General features: G+C 37.2%; 1 pseudogene; it reads left to right on the top strand.

Annotated features, from left to right (window-relative positions):
- LOC21401017 overlaps window positions 1–21,780 on the top strand; it is a 31,060-nt pseudogene that overhangs the window by 5,542 nt on the left and 3,738 nt on the right.

The following is a 21,780-nucleotide window of genomic DNA, read 5'->3' as shown; positions in this document are numbered from 1 at the left end:
TAACCTGCGGACACACCTATGGAGCCCAATAAAAGGCCGAGCAGAAGTGAAGAAAGCAGTCCAGTTGACAAGGAAAGATACCAAAGGCTTGTTTGTAAACTCATCTACCTATCACACACAAGACCTAACATTGCATACTCAGTCAGTGTAGTAAGTCAGCACATGAATAATCCGAGTGAAGATCATCTGGAAGCAGTAAACAGGATTTTGAGGTATCTGAAGATGACTCCAGGGCATGGTTTACTGTTTAGAAAATCTGAAAACCGTGAGGTGGAGACCTACACTGATGCTTGTTGGGCAGGAGAGTTAACTGATAGAAGGTCAACTACTGGCTACTGCTCATATGTCTGGGGCAATGTCGTCACTTGGAGAAGCAAAAAGCAGGCTGTTGTTTCACGGAGTAGTGCAGAATCAGAGTATCGTGCTCTTGCACTAGGAATATGCGAAGGGATGTGGCTTCAAAGGCTATTAAGGGAGCTTAAGGTTGAGGCACAGGACTCGGTCAAGATGTTTAGTGACAGTCAAGCAGCTATTAGCATAGCCAAAAATCCTGTGCACCACGACAGAACAAAACATATTGAGATTGATCGACACTTTTTTATCTCAGAAAAGGTTAACAACGAGATTGTTCAGCTTAGCTATGTTCCCACAAAACTCCAAATTGCTGATGTTCTCACCAAAGCGCTTCCAAGGGTCAGTTTTGATGAATTGAACTTCAAGCTTGGTTTGTACAACATATACAACCAAGGGTTAGGAAGTTATTTATTTTTTCTTTATTTAGAATAGATTTTAGTTCCTTATTTCCCGTGTTAGATATTGTAATTTATTTGCTTTCCTATTTTGATGGGATTCCTAATTAAAAGGAATTTTGTTTCCTTTTCTGGTGGACTGGTACGCCAGCCACAATAGGCTATATATTAGAATGTAAATTCATTATTCAAATAATGAGAATATTCAGAATTCTTCTCATTGAATTCTTCAAATCTCCTTATTTTTGTACATTCTCTTAGAATTCTGCCACTCGTAAGTTCATTTATATAGGAAGAAAGTGAGGGTCGAAATCTCTTAATATTTAAGAAGGGGCATAAATCTTTACACTTCGTCATGCCTGTGTAGATTTCCATAAGAAAAGAGTCCCAAAGAACCTTTTAGAAATGGCCGAACTAAGAACTTTTAAAGGGGCCCATAGGAGGAAACTTTGATGCCATGCCTCACTAGCCTTGAGGCGCATCTCAAGGCGTAAGCTTCGCACAATAATACCAGGCTAGAGGTACCTATATGGCCAAATATACTAAGATGATAGATATAGTTGATTCACATGTTGTTTAGTTTGGGCAGATAAAATAATCTGGTTATTTCTTCAGTGCTTAAAGTTTTTGTTTCTTGATTACTGTCACTTTTACTCTTTGGTATCTATAACAACCATTTCCAACCTGCATAGACGGTAGACCATATAAAATTCCTTATTGGAAATATGGTTGTACATCGTTTCATATGCTCACAAGTCAAAAAAGGCATACACTCTTCTATTTTTCAGGCCTCTCTTGGCTAGTAGCTTACTCAGTATCATGCATGCTCTGCTGGAACAAACACGGCAAGATGAAATGAGAATTATAGGTTGTCACACTTTTTGACGTTGTGAATAATCAGGTCAGTCCCTGATTGTTCTTTACAATATAATAAAATTTATTCATATTTTATACGATAACATTAATTTCAGGTTTTCAACCAAGGAAACATTCTGATGTGTTATACTGAATTTTGCAGGCAGACGGGAGTTACATGTTCAACTTAGAAGGCTTTATTCCAAAGCTCTGTCAATTAGCTCAAGAGGTGGGTGGAGATGAACGAGCAGATAATCTGCGTTCAGCTGGGCTGCAAACACTTTCTGCAATGATACTTTTCGTACATGACTGATATTAACTGCAAGATTATACCAACATGTTTTTGGTCCTTAGGAATTTAAGAAACGAATTTAGTTTTGTGAATCATATTTTCTGAATCATATATCTTTCATTGAAGGAAATAAATAAGTGAAAACTCGAGCAAATTAACCACATTAGTTTTAGAGAACTGATGAAGTCCATGCTCCCTTTAAAATGATAACAGATTTTTTTTTTTTTTTTTTTTTTTTTTTTAAATCATACGTTTGGTGTTAATAAGTGATGCATGGAAAAGAACTTGTTCAGTTATTAAATTTTTATGTGAATAATGGATGGAGATCCAACTTATAGTTGTGTATCTTAGTTTGTAATTGGGATATTGTGACACACTAGAATTCTTGACAGAAGAAAACTGCAACTTTGATATGCCCCTCCAGGAGACTGCATAATTAGCTCATATCATCTGATTTATTTGTCAATATCTTCAGTAATCGCTTGAACATCCGTTAGGTTCTTGCCTCTTATTAACATAGAAAAGAACATTTTAGTACTCTAAATATTTACCAGTCATGATTAGAATATTTATTAGTTCACCAGAACCAAATTAAAACATTCGTCTAGCTCTTGAGCATTTAAATTATTTTCTATGGGATTAAGCTTAAGTGGCCTCTTTGCTTTCGCTTTCTCTTTAAAAGCATCAAATTGAATCTAGCTTCTATTAATGAAATTCTTCCAGTTATAACAAAGAGCTTCATATCTTTTTATTTTTTATTTTTGTTCAAGATAACGTTCTTTTTTCCTTTCACTACTTTTAGTTTCCCAGAATATTTTTCATGCATTCCACATGCAATTGAATGGTCTAATATTTTTGTAGGTTTGGTTTATAGGCGAAAATTCTCATATTTTGGTGGAGTTCGATAATGTAGGTATACTCAGACCTTTTGCATTTTTTACTTTAACCACTCCTTAGTTTCCAATAACTTGCATAAAGTTATAAGATGGAAAACAAATTTCAAACCAAAGTTGCTCCTTCACTATAATGTTATTCTTTTCTTTTATGACTTCTATTCGGTAGGCAATTTTATTACATTGCTTTATGATAACCAAGTATTTCTATAATCCTTTTAGCAGGTAACAATTTTGTTTTCTTAATTCCATAACAGGTTGTTTCAGTAGTATTAGAAAATTATGGAGGTCTAAAGGAAAAGACCGAGAATTTTGAAGGTTCACAAAATCGTTGGGTGGAGGAAGTGCTAAAAAATAAGGGACATGTTTCTCCTTCATAAGGGTACCTTCTTGAAGGGCCATTTTTAACAACAAAGGCGAAGTGAATGTGACATCGTAATCTCTCTTGGATCAAAATTCTTTGAGTATTTTTGTGTGTCTGCACATTTGTTGATGTCTATGTCTGGAAACCTATGTGTACTTGGTCTTAAACCATTAGTTAATACTAACTTATTTTCCTGTTCTTCTCATAGGGAAGATGCCAGAAACCCGTACTTTTGGTCCAGGGTTTGCCTCCATAACAATTCGGCGTGTTTTGGAATCTTTGTTCCGTTACTTTGATAATGGAAATTTATGGTCTCCCAATAATGGGCTTGCCTTCCCAGTTCTCAAGGATATACAATTTTTAATGGATAGTTCTGGTAATTTATTTAGAACTTCCTATTCAGCAACTCCAACGTCCTTTCTGTTGTTTTATCCCTAGTTTGATTTGAAAATTTTTTTTTGCCAACTTTATGGTTTGCAGGGCAAAATACGCATGTTTTGCTGTCCATCTTAGTCAAGCATTTAGATCATAAAAATGTTCTTAAGCGGCCCAACATGCAGCTGGATATTGTTCAAGTTACAACCTTCCTTGCTCAACAAGCAAAGGTGGAGCCTTCTGTGGCCATAATTGGTGCAGTAAGTGACATCATGAGACACCTTAGGAAGAGCATACACTGCTCACTTGATGATGAGAATCTGGGAGAGGATGTGATTAAGTGGAATAAAAGCTTTGGAGAAGTGGTGGATAAGTGCCTTGTACAGTTATCATATAAGGTCCAAATGTTGAAATGACTTTGACACCCAGCCACTTAAGCTAGCCTCAAGTGGGGCTTTTACATCTAAAATGTGGATGAGCTTATAATACTAAGCCAAAAGTACTTTGTGCTTCTTCGGAAATTGCTTTCCTGTTTCTAGTACTTCAACAAGTCTATATAAGTTTCTAACTATGCTGCTGAAATTTTTTATAGTTATTAATATATCCACGGTTAAGTATTGATCTGCAATTGGCTGATAGGTTGGAGAAGCAGGCCCAATTCTTGAAGTTATGGCTAAAAAGAAGGAGGATATATCAACTATCACTGTCATAGCTAGAACTACTATATCTGCAGTTTACCGTACTGCTCAAATTGTTGCCTCTTTACCGAATTTATCTTATCAAAACAAGGCAAGAAGTTAACATTGACTTCAGTTATTTTTATTTTCCAGCTACTTTCAGTCTTACAATGATAATGATCACTGACATTCATATTTGACTCAGGCATTTCCTGAGACTTTGTTCCATCAGCTACTTCCAGCTATGGTCCATCCGGACCATGAAACGAGAGTTGGTGCCCACCGTATTTTTTCTGTTGTTCTCGTGCCTTGTTCAGTTTTCCTTCATTCATCCCCATCTATTCTTGAGTCAAAGAAGGGCATGGATCTGCCAAGGACATTATCCAGAACCGTCTCTGTCTTTTCATCTTCAGCTGCACTTTTTGAGAAGCTACGGAAGGAGAAATTTTTGTCACAGGAAAATGTTTTTGAAGATGCTCAAGAAAATTTTTTCAGCTTTGATGAATCGAGAGATACTAATATTATGTCTTTGAAGACACTGAACTCTTCTTACTGTCGGGCGTATATTTTGAAAAATTTGCCTGAGCCTTTGATGACAGAAGAAGAATGTACAACCATTTCAACCAAGGAACCAGTGAGTTTGAACCTCTCTCTCTCTCTCTCTCTCTCTCTCTCTATCCCCATCCCCCGTAGACAAATTTTGGCTGTGTACTTTACCATTGCAGATATCTGTATCACGATCTTTAAACCATAACCCAGTTGGATTTCCAATTTGAAAACCCATTAACTTTGTAAGTTTGACAGGTTTGACATCTTTAAGGCATGATTCTACCTTCAAGTAATAACTAAATAAAGATGTATTAATCACCACTAGTAACAATACTAAAAACTACGACTTTGGCCTCTACATTTTGTGGATTTAACTCAAATGATTTGTCAATTAATCTTCACTATTGCCATGACTTGATAGTTGTATTGTATGGTAAGTTTTTGAGCTTGGATGGAAGAAGACTCATTGCTGGCAGAATCATGCCGCCAAAAATTTAAAGATCCAAGTTTCCGACGCTAAATTTGTAGAAACTGGTTTAATTCTGCGTTATGTTCTCTCTCTCTCTCTCGCTCTCTCTCTCTTAATTTTTTTTTATGCATGTCCAATTTCAGGAGGCTAATTCCTTGAGGCTGAGCAGCCACCAGATAACTCTCTTGCTATCGTCAATTTGGGCACAGTCCATATCTCCCGCAAACATGCCCGAGAACTATGAAGCAATTGCTCATACTTATAGCCTTGTGTTGCTGTTTTCCCGAGCCAAGGTAATTGTTCTTTTTGAAGGCTACACCATAAGGTTTTTCTCATTACATAAGCTGTTGACAATGATGCTTCAATAGTAACGTAGTTCATAATTTACCTTTCTATATTAATCGAGTTATTATTTTTATTTTTGTAGTCTTTTTATCTAATCATATTATATCTGTATAACAGAATTCTAGTCATGAGGTTCTTGTGCGTAGCTTTCAGCTAGCATTTTCCTTGCGGAGTATTTCTCTTAATGATGGAGGTGAGCTTTGAAAAACTCATTTGAACAATGTTGATATTGAGGATTATATATGCTTATTCATTCATTCATTCCTTCATTATTGATGAAATTAGATGAACATTACATAATCGGTCTGTTTACTGCTAAGACACCTAATTCCTAACAAGCTTATAAGCTACACATCTTCTTGTACTTCCAGCCAAGTAAGTTAAGGCAGTTGTTGTCGAGTTAAACACACGGTAGTAAAATAATGGGCAGAAGATGAAGGGCCTATTTTTGGACTAACTATAAACTATAATGCTTAATATGCATTGACACTGTTATGAATCAGTTTGTGTCTTAAGAGAGCTGGTAGTTTTGAATTCGTAGCTAAAGTCAAACTGGAGCTAGGAACCCTTTGTGTCTTTCTATGGAAGCATTTATAGAACTATTATTAAGATGCGATTTGTTTGAGATATAGGACCAGGGTAGTGAAGAAATTCTTGTGTCAGATGCATATTATCAAAATTGGCTATTCCGTGACCAATTTGACACACACACACACACCCACACATGAGGGAAACAAGTAGACCATAGAATTGCTTCATCTTAAATAAAATGAACTTTTGATATTTAATTTTGTATGAGCAATGGTCGAAGAGACTTCATAGTCTAAAGGATAAAACTTTGTCAAAAGAATATTTAGTATAATGAAAAAGTTTCAGGCTGTCAAAGTGCAAGAATACGGGTTTAATTCAGTGGTCATATGAGGGAATGAATTTTATTCCATACATTGGAGCCAAAGAGTACACGATTATATAATGGAGAGGCTAAAAACCTTACTCCACTAATCAAGGAATACAAATGTCAAAGCTACCTAAAATACTCACATAAAATAAGGAAACTAAATAAAAATGAGATTGGATAATTTGCTACCCAAATCTCCTTATTCTAAGGAAATAAAACAGTAAACAAATCAGCTAACACATCTCTGAAAATCAGGGAAATAATCAAAGAATTTCCACACTCCCCCCTCAAGTTGGGCTGTAAATATTGATTAAGCCCAACTTGCTGTTTAGTTCTTCGAAATTGCTTCTTGGTAAGGCTTTAGTGAGAATGTTTGCTGGTTGGAGACATGTTGGTGTGTACAGCAACTTGATTATCCCTTCTTCTATTTTTTCCTTTATGAAATAACAATCTATCTCCACATGCTTTGTTCTGTCGTGGTGCACTGAGTTTTTTGCAATACTAATAGCAGAGCAGACTGGTTGTCACAGAAATCTTCATAGGCTCCTCAGTAGAGATTTTCAGTTCTCTCAACAGTCTCCTCAGCCATATTCCTTCACACATGCCATGTGCCATGGCTCTAAACTCAGCTTCAACGCTACTCCTTGAAACAACAGATTGCCTTTTGCTTTGCCATGTGACTAGATTTCCCCACACATAAGTGCAGTTCCAGAAGTTGATCGTCGATCAGTTACAGATCCAGCCCACTCAGCATCTTAAAGATTTCTATATCTTGACTTGATTGCCCGGTGCAATCTTTAGATATCTTAGAATTCTTTACACTGCCTCCATATGTGTTTCACTTGGATTATTCATGAACGGGCTTACCACACTAATAGAGAAGCCAATTTGAACTTTTAATTATGAAACATCCAATTTGAACTTTTAATTATGAACTTTTAATTATGTGAGAGATATATAAGCTTTCCAACTAGTCTTTGGTATCTTCCTTTGTCAACAAGCACACTCCATTCTTTCGTTCCTAGCTTAGTTGTTGAGTCCATTGGAGTATCTGCAAGCTTGCATCCGAGCATTCATGTTTCCTTGAGATAAGGTCTAGAATATACTTTCGCTGAGCGACTGCCATGCCTTTTCTAGACCTTGCTACTTCCATAGTGAGGAAGTATTTGAGATTTCCCAGATCTTTAATCTCAGATTCTTTGGCTAGAAGCTCTTAAGTTTGCTCACTTCCTCCTCATGATCCCCTATTAGGATGATATCATCTATTTACACAATCGAGATAGTCATTTTTCATTGAGGAGCATGCTTGACAAACAAGGTGTGATCTGTCTGGCACTGAGAATGGAAGGTCTGTGGCCAACATAAAACCATGGAGTATCTATGCTCAAATAGTTGGATAGGTATTGAAGGACTTGCACTAAATCTATGGAATTATCACACTTTAAAAGTGATCGGAGAAGCATGTGGGGGTTTGTTAGAAATAACTAATGAAACGTTGAATCAAACGTTCCTTAGATACACAGATTAAAATCCGAGGTTTTCCTCAAGGGTTTATGGAGCCTATAATAGAACTTCCATACCATGGTGAAATAATTCATTTAGGTATGTTTAATTTGGGGCACAATTCGTAGGGTGGTGGGGCTACAGGTGTCACGACTCCTCACGGACCGTCACAGTTATCTTGACTTTCAAACATTTACTTCTTAAAAAATGCGGAAAATCGTTAAACTTGAAATACTTTACTTTGAACGACTTAAAGAAAAGCCTAGATTTTTTTTTTAAACATACTATCTTTAAATTTTAAACTTCCTCAAAGAAAAATAAAACAACCTTCGGTTCAACTTAGTTATTAAAATCTATAAAGTCTAAAATATTCTTCAAATCAAAACCACCATAAACTGAAGTTTCAAAACAATAAAAGTAAAAACCGAAAACTTTGTTGAACCTTAAACACTTTCATCCCATGATCGTTTCTCCCGTTTTCCTATCATGCATAGCTCGCATCCACTCCAATATTTTTCATGGCTACATCTTACCCTTTAGATTGTCTGCAACATGAAATAACTTATATAAGCAAGGGTTTAGTAAGACACTTAATTCTCACAAATTTAAATGAACATTTTTATTCATCAACAATAAACTTCATCACGAGAATAATTATTTTTGAACATGTTTAAACTATAAAATCCATCATATATTGGGTCCGACGTTGTACCATCATAGCGCGCTAGCCACGGAAAGCATGGGGTAGCAAATCCCATACCAACCGTGGTAATAAGACCGCTCACCGGTCACATCAAGGGTGTACAACGCCATTTAAAAACATAAAAATACATATATACGTTTTTCTTCAAAACGTCATCATAAGAGGATTTATTAAAAACGTCATAATATCATCATAAACATCAAAATCATATACTTCCCAATTCTTCAATTCATGTTGCAGGTGAGAGTGTACTTACTTGAGCGCCTTACTTAGCCTTTTAAAATTTCACAACGGTGACGCGACGAATGAAGTCCTCTGGTGCTTGCCTCTAAAACCATTCATGCCATAAATCATAAATAAGATTTCTAAAAAAGAGCCTTAACATCTCATCAAATACATTAATCACGTTAAAAACAACATTTAATATACTATTCTCACCATTCATTAACATCAAGACATAAAAACCCACTTATTACACAAAACCACCAAACTTAACAAAAACTGGCAGCCTGACCTTTACTCTTTTAAAAACTCATAACAATTCACATAGAACTCCAAATGACCTGAAACCAATTTTAAATTAAAGTAGACATCTAGAGCTTTCCAACGGTATCTAATTTGCTAAAAACGGAGTTTGTTTGCTCCCTTAAACCCTGTTTTAAAATTAGTCATGAAACCTGGAGAATTTTCAGCACTCAAACTAGGACGAAAATTCACCAATAATTCTATAAAATACAAAACCATCATCCTCAACATGTATAAACAGCACTCCATTTATTCTTAACCCTATAACATGTTTCTAATACCTAAAGAAATATAAATACCTGCATCTATAAAATGATTATCAAAAGAATCACATAAGCTAATCATATAAATGATCATAAATAAATCCTTTGCATGTTTCTAGGTTGTACAAGAACCAATAATTCCATTATTAATTTAATTATCAAAATGGCCAACCTCTATAGCATGCTTTCTATGGAGTCACACAACAAAACAATCAAATAATAACTATGACTAACATAGAGTCTAATAGAAATCTACACTCAAAATCATAGAATCAATAATTGAGAATCATACCTTAACAATCTCCAAATTTTATCTCGAGTGATTGATGACTTCAAAAAGGATTAAGAGGAAATGAGTTTGGTGGCTGATAAAACAAAAGTTCTCTTGTGGTGTTCAAAAACGTGAGAAAAGAAGAAATAAGGAGAAGAAGATGAAAAAATGTCTCTAGGAATTACGGCTCTAGAGAGAAAATGATAGAGATATATGAAGGAGAGAGCATAAGCGTGAGAGGGAGAGAGAGTGAGTCAGAGAGATACTATTATTATTATTATTTTGCTTTAAGTACGCTGACTACCCTATTTTCCTTCGACCATGCATATGGTTAATACACATATATGGCAAGGTTGGTTAAACAATGAATCTGCCCATTTTCCTCACATTGTACATTTATGTAGTTGACTTCCTTTCATAAATAGGCCCAAAACGAAAATGAATGAAGCTTGCAATATATAACTCACTAAGAATATTAATTGGCTTGAATTGGGTGATATAATGTCTGTCAAGGAGGGAGAAATCGTGTGAAGCAGTTTTTTTTTTTTTTTTTAACACGATGGTTGACTTCTGTTTAGACCACATATATACGTACATATTAAGCCAACACACTAAATAGAAGATAAACAAATAAATTAATTAAAATAAACAAATTCTTCAAATCATCACATATATAATTTAAAATTTTGGCATGAACTTGTTCCTACACCCCGAGTCCTCGTCGCGATCACCTGTAAAATATAACTCAACGTGATATTAGAATTAACTAATTATAATACTATAATATTATTCAAGTTAATTCCTAACGTTTATTTCTAGGAATTCTGTCAGTTAGAAAAATGGGAGTTACAACAGGTATGATCACTAGAAGCGTAGCGGTGAAGGTTGGAGAAGACGATGATGTGGCTTTGCCTACAGTGGAGCGTCTCAAGTTGCGGAGACACGTGGCAAGCCAGCGGGTGGGACCAGAGAAGATGAAGGTTGCGTTTGGTATGAGGGTTCTAGAACCGAAGTCCATGATTCTGGTTCCAACCTTTGTTTGCAAAAAGTAAAAAATGGTTCTTAAAAGTTAGTGCTTGATTTAGATGGCTCTAGTTCAAGGTTTGGACCTTGATGTGATGTTTTAAACCAAAATCACCCCCTCTTGGTTTTAGATGATTCAAACCCATAGTTCTAATTCTAGTTCCAAAACCATGGTTTTGACCACAAGTTCAAACTAAGAATCATGATTCTGGTTCTAAAATCAAAACCACCTTGATTTGAACCCTTGTACCAAACGCAACCGAAGAGTCTGAGAGTCATAGGATTATCTCGGAACATGTAGGCAAGGGGGCGGAGGAAATAATTAATAATGGAAATCTAGCTTTTTGAAATTCTGGGAGTGGGGAAGGTGAAGACTCGGTGGTGGAATCTTGAGTTAAATGTGTTTCTAGAGAGATTGTGGAGGTGGTTGGTAAAGGTGTAACCAATAAATTTAATCCATTGAATTGGTTGGAGAGTGGCATGGAAGATTCAAAAGATGAAGACGTGGAGTCCTGTGGTAGGGTTGAAAGTGGGCCACAATCCTATCCAAGCTTAGCCCATAAAAGGGTCAACTCAGATGGGGGAAAAGCACTGTGGGCCTAAACTAAGGACCCTATTTGATAATTGCAAATTCAGGCCCAGACCACTGGAAGAATTCTCCAAAGACTGTATTTCAGGTGGCGGGTCTGACAAGGGTAAAACAAGAAGCGGTGGCCCAAGTCTCAATAAGACGTTGTATGAAGAAAGGCAAAATCGACAATCACAGGATGAGCGTACAATTGCTGTGCTGATGCATTATGTGAGAAGAAGGCTTAAGAAAACGAATGGTTACAACCCTAATGCTAGTGAGAAGGAAGATTGTGAAGTATTTGGTGAAGGTATGGATGAAGACTTGGATAATTGGAATTCTGATATTGATTTAGTTGATTCATTTGAAAATTCCTGAAGAGAGCATTCCTGAAGAGAGCATTCTTGAAGGGCAGATTATTCCTAAAGAGAGCATCTCCGCAACCAAGCGTTCAATTTCACCTTTTTGGACATGGGGGTAGCGGTAGGGACGGATGCTTGACCGTATGGCTCCCTCCTTCAGCGCGATGCGGTGGTCCGCCGCTCGATGGGGTGGCAGCCCGGTCGGAGAAGAGAACGCCTCCTTAACGGGTCAAAACTTTGACCAACTCCGGTAGAAATTACAGTTCTAGGATTTCGTCCTCCCCCGCTGCGATTGCAGTCAACTCGAGTAGTATGCCCAATTGCGTCGGACAAAATTGCCGGGACAAGGCTCGAAAACTCACCGGGGAGCAGCTCAGGGACGGGTCGCCCTTCTAACATACCCAGCCGGCCCTGTCAAGGAATTTCATAGTGTACTTAGACCAGTCGGCACGAATCTCACCCAGACGCCGAAGCCAAGTTACCCCCCAAAACCACATCGGTGCTTCTGAGCTCGAAGGGAAAAAAATCTTCCACGACACAAAAGCCTTGCACCCACAAGTGTACCCCCGTGCTGTCATGACTGAGAAATTTATCAGAATTATTGTATAGGATAATCTTTTTTAGAATTCTTTGTATCATTAATATAAATACTTTTATGATAAGTATTTGTTGATATAAGTATGAAATATCAATTTATAAGCTAATGTTCAGAAATTTCTGAACTACGATGCAATTATCGATTTTTGGACTGTATTTAAGAAAGAAGTATGGAATGTTGTGTAAAGCCCACAAGTGGGTAAACACATGAATGATAAGTTTAAGAAATGGAAAAGAATTGAAAGACATCAATTCTAGGGTTTTAGAAACAATCGGAACGAAAAACGGACGAAAAAGGGGTTCGGAAGGCTGAATCGAGAAAATTGGGGTTTCGATTGATTTGAGTTAAGTGAGTCAAAATTTGTTGACCAAGAGTCGACCAAAACGTCGCCCTCGAAAAGTTAGTCAAGCATGGTCAAGGTTGACTAAGTTGACCATCTATCCGAAAAACGCGTATAAAACACGTACCGGATAGGAATTAAACTGAACCAAAATAGGATAATTATTAAATGATCAATGGTTGAGATTAAAAGTAAAAAATTGGATGAAGGCCTGAGATTGAGCCATGTGGCATCTAAAGTGGCCGGCCAAGACTTAATGGAGAAGAAAATAAAAGATATTTTTGGGATATTTTGTGAAATTTTACAAAAAGGTCATTGGAAAAGTCAAAATTGCATTTTTGGCTTTTACTTTATGTATTGGTCGGTTCATTAAAGGCATATTATGTGATAAATGGTCATTTCTCATGCATAAGAACAGAGAGCATCAGCCAAGAGAGAGAGAGGAAAAAAAATCCAAAGTGAAGAAAAATGAGATTTAAGCGGAAATCGACAGAGTTATCAAGGAACAGCATCACCGAAGCTTGTTCTTCACTCTCTAAGGTGATATTTTAAATTTTTCCTCTCATTTCTTCACTATGATTGTACGTGAGATTTTGTAGAAAACATGAGAAAAATTTCACTTAAAAGGAAGATTAGCTTATGATGATTAAGGAACTTAAATATTGATGAATTAAGGATAGATTCTAGGTTAATTGATCTTTGTTTCTATCAATTTTTGGTATGGAGAATTTTTATAGAAATATGAGGAAACCCTAGAATTGTGATGTAATTGAAAGCGAAAGTATGTGAATGCTATTTGATGGTGGAAAACAACGGATAAAACGAGCTAAGGTTAGCTCAGGAAACATGCAGAAATAGGCGGAATTCTGCTGAAATTTAGTTTGAGTATTTTGAACTAAAAACGGATTTCAAGAGGAATAAGAGATTAAAGTGTGAAAAGAAAGGTGATTCGATAATCGGTGATGTATTGAAACCAAACACAATAAGAATTCACAGTTCTTGACCGAAACTGAAAAATTAGGCCCATGACTGAGGAACGTACACGATTTTAATGTAAATTCGTGAGATAGAAAATATTTTGGGATTAAATACCAAACATAAAGATTGTAGACCTTTCCGCATTTAATTTCAATATAATTATTGATCTTAGATTTTGAATCTAATGATCGAAAATTTATGCAATAGGATTGATTAACGATTGAAGTCGGAAAGCGTCAAGTGAGACAAAGACGCATTGTTAGCGAAACTTTGGTAAGTACAATAGTTTTTCTATGGCTATATCACGAACAAGTTTATTTTTCTATGTTGCACAAAAATTGTGCATATGGTAGAATTCTGAATGTTAGATACAATGTGAATGTTAGATATAATGTTCTGCATGTATCTACAGACTTAGTAGCCGTAGAACTTTATTCTGCGAAAAGTATGTATCGATGTTAAGTCGATGTTAAGTCGATGTTAAGTTAAGAGCAAAAGTTAAAACTTTAATAAAAAGTTAATCTCATGATAAATTGCTCAAAAATGCACAGTCATAAGATTTAACTAAAGTTACTGTTTCAATGAGAAAATTAATAAACGGTAAGAGACTAAGGGCTTGTTCTTTTGAAGTTTAACTTGAGTATAATTCTTGAGTTGAATTTGAGTTATAACTTGAGTTGAACTTATAACTTGAGTTTCTGTTTGGTTGTGTACATTTGAGTTATGGTTTGAGATAAGAATCTTTTTGAGTTTGTGTTTGAGTAAGTCAAAACTTGAATTTGTATTTAGATAGTATTTTAATAAAAACTCAATGCTAATGAAAAATTTTAATAGGGTATATGGGTCAGGTTTTATTCGTCTTTTCGTTTTCAACGCATAGAAAAAAAAATCATCTCAATCAGAATTAAAACGAAAAAGTTATAGCATTTTTAAGAATAGAAAAAATACTGTTCATTAATTTGAATTTGAGTTTCTGAACTCGAGTTGAAGGGAAAACTTGAACTCGAGTTTTAGTTCTAAACTCGAGTTTGAACTCGAGTTTAAACTTAAAAGAACATGAACTCGAATAAAGTTATAACTCGAGTTGCTATTTTTTGAGTTTTTCACTCAAAAAGACAAGCCCTAAACATCCTGTTTGTACCAGCCTTCGAAGGAAATGTTATTATGAGACTATGAAAGATATGAAACCGTGACTGAGTTGAATTGGTTAGCTACCCCACTCCTTACTGGTTATGTGCGCCAAGGTACAACAGGACAGGGCCCATAAGAAGTAAAAGACAAGAAAATGAAACACAGATTCCGTTCCATATAAAGATACGGTATCTGTAAAGAAGAATGAAAGGAATGAGAAACACAATGATAGCCGTTCAGAATGTGAAAACACAATGTGACGACTAGAATGAGACGAAAGCAGAACAAAGTATGTAATGAAAGAACATAAGCCATACATGTTTTAGTAGTACATAATGTATTAGGATATAGACATGAATGCATATATGGGTATGCATAATTATTGCATCTGTTATGACCTATTGATACTTGCTGAACGAAAGCTCATTAAGTTCGTTCGTGTTGTAGGAAGCTCGAGTAAGGCACGGCTCCCTGAAACTTGTTGCTAAGCATGCAGAGAGGATGTAGCAGCAGAGTGTGGACAAGTGGGTTGTGGATGCATCACGTGTTTTGAAAATGCTATTGAACTTTATGTGTATAAAGTAAATAATATTTTATGAATATAGATAAGCTATGTAAAGGAAGTTGAGGTTACGAGACAGTGAGGCTATGCATAGCAACCTCTAGTCACAAGGTATGACTAATGTAACAAAATGTTGTCAGAATGCTACAGCATTTTTAGAATGGCTGAAAACAGAATGCTAGCTAAATGCTACAGCATTTTACAAATAGTTGAAAATAGAATGCTAGCTAAATACTACAGCATTTCGACGTACATGAAGACAAATTGGCTTGAATTTTGAAGAGGTTATAACTAATAAGTAGTAGAGGTTAAGTATGAACATAGAATGATGATCAAAAGTTAGGGTCGTCACACGTGCACACCCCCTGTTGCCGAAAATTCATACCATTCCCCACTTGTACCCCGTAGCTCCTTTGCGGTGCAAGGCAAGGCCAGCTCTTCCACCACCTTCGTTGACAGGAAGCTATGGGATGCACCACTGTCAATGAGAACCACCACCTCTCGTGAACCTAGCCACCCAAGGACCTTCATCGTATTGGAGGAAGTGAAGCCCAACAAGGAATTGAGGGATAAATCTGCCGCCTCGTTCAGGAAGCCCAGCCAGTTGCTCCGCCTCCTCTTCCTGTGCCTCCTCCGTCTCTGACTCGTCCCCGGCCACCAAGAGGACTTGTAACTATCGGTTCTTACATCAGTACCTTGGCCCAAACTTCTCGTCACGCCGGAAACAAAGCCCCTTGGCCCGCCGAGCATTGATCTCATTATCCGTAAGCCGTCGGAACCCCGGGTCCCGCTTTGTCGCCGATGCCGAATCTAACTTTGCTCGAGGGAAAGTTCCAGAATCCCTAAAAGCACTGGATTGAAGGTGGCTCTCCGAATGGGAAGAGTTAGCCTTGGGCTAGTCGGTAAATGAGTAGCCTTAGGCCAACCCATCTAGTTTCCACTGTAATGACTAGAAAAATTTTGGTCCAATCCAGACAGTCCGGTATTTGACAGAAATTATTTTCGGAATTGTAAGTAGTGAAATTTTGACTTGATCGAAAGAATGTCGTATAGAAACTTTATGTACAGGACAAAATTTTCCAAAATGTGTAAAGTTATAATACGAATATGTCTTCAGAGGAAATTCGTAAATATTAGTTATGCATAGTGCAATATCAGTTAAAAATTAGCAATTTTAGCAGGTATATTTTAGTTCTGAAAAACTGAAAAATTTGGTATGCGACCAAATGACTTAGAAAAAAAGTAGAAATCTTAGAAGTAAAGAAAATAGCAATAGTTCCTGAAATAAGATTTTCTCGAGCCAGTTAGAGCAAGAAATAGCTCAAAAACTAGTACCGCAAGGGTAAGCGTTTTGAGCGATTTTGGATCAATTAAAATGAAAATTTCAAAAAAAAAATTAACTAAAGAGATCCCCAAAAGAATTGGGTTGAATATGAGAAGTTTGACCCGGAGTACCCTACAGTCTAGAAATAAAGTACATAATCTGTACCGGGGGGGAGATTATCAGTACCGGAAAGAGACTCGTTTCAAGAAACGAAAAGTTAGTCTCGACAAGAAAAATTTGAGGAACTTAGAACCACTCAAATTAGGTATTCAACTTAAGTAGAATTAGTATAATTAAATTATGAGAATTAAACCATTTTCTTTTGTTGGAAAGAAATAGAAAAAAAGAATTAAAGTATTTTTTTTTATTTGGAAAGTAATAGAAAAATTAATAAAAAATTAAATTGTTTCTTAAGAAGGCTTAGGAAGGAAATTAGAAGCCAAAGTGTTCTTCTTTCCTTAGAGTGGTCGAACCTAGAGAAAAAGAGAGAAACCAAAGAGAAATCAAGAGAATCAAGAGTTTTTATCAGAATTTCTTCCATTCAGTTCGGTAGAAACAAAACCTGTGGCCTTCTAGCGGGAAATCTCAACTTATAGAGGTAAGATTTCGGGTTTTTCATAGTGAAATCCTATGGTTTTTTATTTGGATGAATAGTAATCAATCTCGAAAAACTTCCGTTAAAGTAAAAACCGAAACTGAGGTTTTGTAGAGCACCGTGATAGGAGTCTAATGGTGTAGGAATTGAAACGATCAAACGAGATTTTGGTGGATTTTGACTATAAAACTATGAGCCCTAAATAAGAAGGAACTTGTGTTTTTGTTCAATTTTTGAGTTAAAATTTGTGTTGAGAATGATGAATCTTAACTCTAGGAACTGAAATTTGAATTTTGAACGAGCTATTGAAAGCTCGGGTAACAATAAAAACTAGGCGAAATTCTGCCGAAATTTCCTAAACCTAGATAGTAAGTGTTAAGTTATGGTTTCAATTTTCAAGTATGAGTAATAGTTTTAAGATCCAAAAATGAGTAAATTGAGGTTTCAAAAATCGAGACACAAATTGTGGAATTTGCCACTTAAGCTAGAAACTTCGGCTTAGAGGAAAAAGTTCAAAAATGAGTTTGAGATTGGATTTAGAAATATAAGTTTGAGGAATTTTGATGTTGAGAATAGGAAGTTGATACCGATTTCCATGACACAGGTTTTCACACGAAAACCGAAGCAAGAAGGAGGAATTCTCAACAAGCGGGAATACTAGCAAATTATTGGTAAGTGTAGAAATATATGTTTGTTTGTGCTCGAGTAAGCAGTAGGATGAACTTAGAATTACGAAATTGCTTATATTTCTAAGTATTGTGATATGAAGTGTTTGAGGGCTTAATGCTCTAGATTGCAAAAGGGCAACATACGGTCACCCTAATGCTCAGTTTAAGGTATGCTTGAAGCATTATGCATCTCATGTTATGTGCACGTAGAGAAAGCGTTGCATGGCATTCAGTAAAGTTTAAAATACTTTGAAATGTAAATCCAAGGTTCGGTAAAGTTAAAAGACTGACAGGTCGTCGGCCTCCCAAGGGAGGAAATCTCAAAGAGTAAGAGATCCCGGCTAGACCAGGCAGTTAAGCAGGGGCCTAGGCCCACAGTAACAAAAACAGAAAGACAGAAAGTAGTTATTAACGCACGTCTGCAAAGGGAACATATGCATACGTGCATTCCTACATTATGACACATTTTACAGTTTTACTAAGTTGCAACATGTTTGCATGTCTTTACTTGCTGGGCATTCGCTCATCAGCTCATCAGTTTACTCGTGTTGCAGGTAACACAGGTAAACGGCCAGCTATATAGTAGTTCTGTTTAATGAACTGGCGGACGCAAGGTGGTGGATATGTCATGGGTTCACAGAAGTGGTGTCTACTTCGCCCGCGTAGAAAAAATTCCGCTGCAGAAATATTGTAATGTAGAACAAAAGTTTATGTATTAAGTATTAAGAAAGAGATGGTACGGTGATAGTAAAGAGCATCGGACTATAATAAGTTAAGTTTCGGGGATTATTTCCGTATCCGAAATTACAAAGTATTAGCTAGATGTGTAACATTAATATAACAAAACAACATGCTAAGGAACATGTTGAGAACTCGGAGGTAAAAAGAAAAAAAAAATTCACTTGTGTATGTACGCAATACAACGCGGTGATAGTTAAGTAACGAATAGTGGATTAGACAATATTTCGGCCTACTAGTAGTAGTATAAGGTTGGTGACCCACCGCTAGGGCGGGAGGCGTCACATCCACCCCCGGCCCATTTTCAATTCCCTGAACTTATCTCGGGCCTCATTCCTATCTTCTACTTGCTAGGTCAAATCCATTACCTCTTGTAGGTTTATGGGCCTGTGCAATTTTACCTCGGCCCGTATGTCTTCCCTCAACCCATTGAGGAAGGCTCCCCTGAAAATCGGCTCCGGCACTCCTCTCAACACTACCGCCAGCGTCTCAAAAGAATCACGATACTCCGCCACCGTTCCCCCTTGCTTCAGCGACATCAGCCTCTCGGTTGGGTCCCCTTCTCGAGCTCGGCTAAAGTGATGCAGCAAGGCGGCCCGAAAGTCCCTCCAGCCAGCAAACGGTTCCTGAGTCTCCGCCCACTGGAACCACCTCAGGGCTCGCCCTTCTAAGCAAACGGACGCCGCCATAACCTTCTCATCCTCTTCTACATCATTGATCAAAAAATACCTCTCAGCTCTGAACAGCCAACCATACGGGTCCTCGCCATGGAAGATCGAGAGCTCCAGCTTCTTTCCCCGATGTTCTGCTCGGCGCCGCCGAACCGGCGACGCCGGCTGAATCTCCAGCCCTCGGTCTCTTTCACTTGTCGCTCGCCGGGATTCAAGGCTGCGCTCTTCCCCCAAGTCCTGTCCGAGGAGCGCCTCCATGTGTTGGGCAGCGTCCTGAACTCGGCCCACCCGATCTGTGAGGATCGTCATATCTTCCTGTAATCTCGGCACTGGATTAACCATCGCTCCAAGGAAGCGCACCGTCTCGTTGAGGTGCTCCAAGCATCACTCCACAATATTCTCACGATTCTCAGGTTGAGGTTCAATCGGTCGGTTCGCCATGGATCGTCCACTCTGATACCAAACTGGTAGGAACCTGAAATAAGTACCACAATCTAGCACTAAATGCAAGAATTATAGACTGAATAACTAGAAAAATGGGTTATGGCTCCTTTTATTAATGAATCTCTCTCATACAACCATTACAGAGAAAACTCTCTTTCTAGCTTAGGACAGACGTAAGAAAGAAAAGGAAAAGAATGTGGGATTTTGAGAACCCTCTACCTCCCAGACTGACCCAAGGTTCCAGCAAATTCCACACGCCTTTACCCCACCCCACATATTCTCTCCCTAACCAACTTCTCTAACATATTTTCCTAACATAATTCGCCCCCTCAGCACTGCCCTCCCTTGCCTTGATCCCATCACCTGCAATGCCCTTTTTACCCTTTCTAGAGTAGGTAAACTTAATAGGAGGCCTAGGCGGGATCCTATCAGCAACACTCTCTCTGGGCTAAAGTTATTAGAAGCAAATACGGGTTGCAACCTAACAACTGGGACTCTAATGGTGTTTCTAGAGGCACTCATAGGAACCCTTGGAAATTCTTTTCTCAGGGATTGGATTCTTTCATCAAGAGAGTCAAATGGAGACTAGGTGACGGTTCCGCATTAGGTTTTGGGAGGATGTATGGGTAAGTGATGTGCCTTTAGCTGTCACCTTTCCTAGGTTATATAATCTTGTGGGAGCTAGGGATGTCAAAATTAAGGAGGTTGCCGTAGTGGATGATATTTCTTCTCTTAATTGGAACTATAATTTCCGCATAAATTTAAATGACCATGAGTGCGAGCATTTAGCTTCCTTACTCTCAATTTTAGAAATGTTTCCTTGTAATCCACTGCAGATCATCGGGGTTGGTTGTGCGATCCACTAGGGTTCTCATGTAATTCATATTTTCATTCTTTAATCAAAATTTTAAATAGCCCTTCTTTTGAGCCTTTCAATTTCATTTGGAAATCTTGTGCTCCTTATAGGGTGAAGGTTTTTATTTGGTTATTTTACCATAGAAAATTGAATACTTTTGATTTGGTGCAAAGAAAACATCCCAATTTTGCATTATCTCCTAGCTGGTGTGTTTTATGTAAGGCAGATGAAAAAACAATGGATCACTTATTCCTTCATTATGACGTTGCTCGTTCTTTATGGTGCAAACTATTGAGAGCTGCTGGTTTAAGTTGCATCTTTCCTGCTCAAAGCAATACTATCTGTGCGGAACAATCTTTCGATTTTGGAAGTGGAAAGAAAGCTAAAGTGATTTGGAAGGCTGCTAAAATAGCTGTCATTTGGGTATTGTGGTTAGAACGTAATCAACAGATCTTTGAGGATAAGGAGTTGAGTTGTGAAGATCTTTTTGAAAAAGTTAGATTCTTGCCTTCTCTATGGGCATCTACTGACCATGCTTTTAAAGATTTTTCACTTTCTCTGACATTGCTAAGTTGGGAGGATGTCTTGGTTTAAATGTTTTGAGTTTTGTACCTGAGTGTTATTTTGGTTCTGTAAGTTTCTTATTTATAAAAAAAAAAAAAAAAAAAAAAAAAAAAAAAAAGAAGAAGAAGAAGCAACAGAAAGAGAAGTTTTATGACACTGACTTTTTTATGCGACACAATCTATCATGTGAGTTTGTCCTTTAGGAGAGTCATTGACTTGGAGGAAATAAAGCCCTAAGCACATCTCAGCATTGCCAATTGTCTTCCCTGAATCCAAGTTTTGAAATTCACAAGAGTTTTGAGAGAATTTAGTAACACAATTGAGTTCCCGTGTGAGTTTGCTAATAGATGGCAGATTGCAGTCTAAGTTTGGGACTAATAGGACTAAATTGAGAGTAGATTCTTCAAGATTATAACATAATCTGTACCAGTCACTTTTGAAAGTGATCCATCTGCTACCCTTGAAATTCTCATGATATGGACTATATGAATTAAAAATTTTAGCATCTCCTGTCATACGATCCGATGCTCCCGAGTCCACAATCCATGAACTTGGTTTCTCTCTTTTTACATTCACTTAGAAAATTACCTTTTTGTGCCAAGGATCCGGTTCCAATCACTATGGTGG

This window comes from Morus notabilis, unplaced genomic scaffold, assembly GCF_000414095.1.
Source record: "Morus notabilis unplaced genomic scaffold, ASM41409v2 Scaffold989, whole genome shotgun sequence".
Taxonomy (NCBI): Eukaryota; Viridiplantae; Streptophyta; class Magnoliopsida; order Rosales; family Moraceae; genus Morus; species Morus notabilis.
The sequence above is the reverse complement of the archived record's forward strand: the minus strand, read 5'-3'. Positions and strand labels throughout refer to the sequence as shown.